This window comes from Octopus bimaculoides, chromosome 5 (genome assembly GCF_001194135.2).
Source record: "Octopus bimaculoides isolate UCB-OBI-ISO-001 chromosome 5, ASM119413v2, whole genome shotgun sequence".
NCBI lineage: Eukaryota > Metazoa > Mollusca > Cephalopoda > Octopoda > Octopodidae > Octopus > Octopus bimaculoides.
The window spans coordinates 97,817,278-97,821,276 of NC_068985.1; the positions used below are offsets into that span (position 1 = coordinate 97,817,278).

General features: G+C 35.7%; 1 protein-coding gene across 1 annotated transcript in view; it reads left to right on the forward strand.

The window, feature by feature from the left end:
- The window catches only part of LOC106882577 (tolloid-like protein 1), an 88,563-nt gene that overhangs the window by 1,627 nt on the left and 82,937 nt on the right, over positions 1-3,999 (forward strand). The window lies entirely within an intron of this gene.

A 3,999-nucleotide genomic window follows, 5' to 3' on the forward strand; every position in this document is an offset into this window, starting at 1 on the left:
TATATATATATATATATATATATCAAAGAACAACTATTTCTGTTTCGGCATTGCCACATTTCAAAAACTCGTGTGTCTGTTAATTTAGTTGTTTGGTGAACAAAAACACAACCACTAAATACCCCTACATTCTTGCCACGAAAAATTGTACTTGCAAAACAAACTGAAGCTTTGAAAGCTATATGTAAAGAATTTGTGATGCACTAGGCGTAACAACGTACAAATAAATCTATATATAATCTATATATATATTGAGAGAGGGAGAGAGAGGAGCTATATAACTAGGTGTAAAAACTGTTGTATATTTTTATCCGTAAATGCCTATGTAGGCATTTATTTATATGAATATAGACACGGACAGACAGAGAGACAGTTAGTTAGATAGATAGATAGATAGATAGATAGATAGATAAATAGATTTATATGTAGAAAACAAAACAATGTGCGTTAAGTAAATACAGGATTATCTTTTGTTGTTTTTTTAAGGTAACTGTAACTTCAAGGTTTTTCCAAGCAAAGCTTTTCAAAGTTGTTTAAAAGCTCTTACTTGGCAAAACTTTGAAGTCTTTGTTACCTTTTAATAGAAATAATGCTTACATATATATATACATGCATATATGGGTGTGTATTTGTATATGCAGTTTAGTTTATGTGAATATGTTAACAGATGTATTAATACGTACTATTGTCCATATTAATACAATGAATAAACAAACTTACGAATGTAACTACAGATGATAGAGTGGTACAATATTAGTACAAACACACACACACACACACACACACACACATGTATGTATATAAATATATATATATATATGTGTGTGTGTGTGTGTAATCTCAAGGGTATGTTTCGTTCCAATTGGTGAATGCCTTCTCTTGACTGACCCTGGTGTCAAGGATAGTGAAAGTCGTTTATTATGATCACGTCTGTGCCGAAGTGATCATAATAAGCAGAGGATATAATAATATCCTGATCGACCATGATATCAGTAACCGTATGATGACAACTATGATTGTAACAAGCGGTTTACACTAAATTTGATCCTGGTATTCTTGTAAGGACTTTCTTTACATTACACGTCACGCAGCGGGTCGAAGATGGTATTTTTTTTTATAGGCACCTAAATAGAATTTGAACTCAAAAAGCTTAGTGTCAGACCAGATATCCCAATACATCTTGAGTTGCATTCTAATAATATTTCCATGAACTAGTATATATTTATCGACTCGGAAAGATGGGAAAACAACGTCCATCTCGGCGGGACGAGAACCCAGAAAGCGAAGATCAAAGTAATTCTTGCTTTCTTTACTCTGTGTTCTATATGAAGCATACGGTATTTATTTACCGACTGCGACTACTCTGAGTTCGAATCCGACCGAGGTCAACTTACTGTTTTATATTTTTGTCATAGTCATCAACCCCTGGACAATGCTGTTTCGAGTACTAGGACTCATCCAGCTGGTTACTCGGTTTCTATGGCAAATAAGTAACCGAGATCACAACATTCCGCTCCCTCTTCGCTCAAACAGGACGCCACCAAGTCGCAGACTGTGCTGGAGCAACTGAAATGCAGTTTTGCTCAACACATCTCCTGATCCGGGAATCGAAGCCAGGATCTTGCAATATTGAGTGCAACGCCGTGGCCACAAGGTGTCGATAAAGGAGTACCAGTACAAGGGTGACGAGTTCGCTGAGTTGTTAGATGATCGGATAAGAGAGCTTGTAGTGTTTATTCTGGGTCTTTGTAGTCTTCATGGAATGCCAGCAACGACGCTAGTGCCAAAGGCATTGGCCCAACTGAGCAGCCTTTCCTTCAGTAAACATTGGTGACGATAAGAGAAAGAGACTAAAGACTGGTTGTAGCACCAACTGTTACTCTTGCCTAGGTCTAAACATACATAATTGCATGGCTAACAGTGATTGACGAGGGCTCTGGATCTATCTATCTGTCTGTCTGTCTGTCTGTATGTTTCCATGTATACATCAATATTTAAATACATACACAAATATGTATATAAAGGAATATATATATAAAGGAATACAATAATGGGACAAGAACGCAAAATATCCAGACAGATAGATGATACAAAAAAAGGGACAACAAAACATCCAAACAGATGATACAAAAGAGAGACAAGAAAATACAAGTCATTCGAAGTTTTCTTTCCTCAGTCAAGTTCCAGATTATCTTTGCAATTTCGGCTATATATATATATACACACACACACACACGCACACACACACACACACACGCACACACACACACACACACACACACACACACACACACACACACACATATATATATATATATAATGACAGTTTGACTCAACACTACATGGCTTAAAAGGTTTCAAGGATATGTAAGGAATGTCCATGGTCCTAGTATTTGATGAGATATACATGCCCTGCTCGCCTACGAAACTTTAAGTCATGTGCAGTTAAGTTAGAATTGTTATTAAGAATATATATAACATATATTTATAACATACATATATATATAATTTCTCGTTTGATATCATCGGACGCTTATGAACAATGGAACACGAAAAAGATATTTAAAGAAACATATTACTTCTGTTCCCTTTCTTTTCTCTCACAATCGTCCGGGGATCGGAACTGAGAAACTCTGCGCGACAATGTATGAAATTTAAATTTCAAAGAACTGTGATTGTGTGTGTGTGTGTACATATATGTATACACGTTTGCATTTATGTACGCTAAGAAGAAACATGTAAATATATGTGTGTGCATAACTTGTGTGTCTGTGTGTGTGTATTCATTCATGCATACAAAGGTGTGTATATATATATATATATATATATATATATATATATATTGAAATAAATGTTCATAGACTTGTAAACAATCTACATAGACACATTACAAACATGACTACACACACACATACACACACACACAGCTACGCATGTAAACATGCATATGCACACGCATATGTGAACGTGCACACATACGCAACTGATAGATACGCATATTGGTTTACATAGAAACCACAGCTACACCATAAATACAGAGCTATTATAAAGGTCAGACGGAGCTCCTTGAGCTGTGTGTGTGTTTAAGCTACTTTTTCTGTATATATATATATATATATATATATATATATATATATATGTACGTGATGTCTGTGTGCGTACGCGTATGTGCTTGTGTGTATACGAATGTGTGTTCGAATGTGTTTCGCAGATTATTCTGTATGTGTTTACATATTTATGTTTGTGTGCGTTACAAAATGTATGAATGTGTATATATTTTGTTGGTGATTATGTATATATGTGTGTTTATCATTATGCTATGCCTGAGTGTATATGTATATCTTAAGATTATACCTACATATGCACAGATGATTTTGCGTGTGTATCATTGTATGTGTGTGTGTGTGTGTCTGTATGTATGTTTGTCATAGTGCATGCATGTATGTGTCTATATTTTGAAGTTGTATTGGTGTGTACGTATGTACTTGTCAGCGTGTATATATATATATATATAATGTGTGCACTCTAGATTTCGTGTGCTTGTATCACTGTGTAGATGCGTAAGTGTGCGTGTATATGTGTCGCAAATTTTTCTGTGCTTGTGTGTGTGTGTATGTCTGTATGATTTAAATGATTTCGTGTGTGTATAAGTGTATGTATGTGTGTGTGTGTGTGTACGTACCAGTCCATCTGCGGGTGTGTGTGTATGCACGTTCTAGATTATTCCCTGTGTGTTTGTGTGTTTTTACTTGTACATATGTGTGTATATTTATGTATCTGTCAAATGTATGTATGCGCGTGTGTGTATTTCTGTGCCTGCTTGCGCGTGTGTGTGTGTGTGTGTGTGTGTGTGTGCGTGCGCGCGCGCTTGGCACTATGTGTGTACATGTATGTCGGTATATGTGCATCTGTTTGTGTGTTGTGTGAATGCGTGTACACGCATTAGCATGTGTATGTGTGCGCGTGCATGTATATATATATATATATATATATATATAT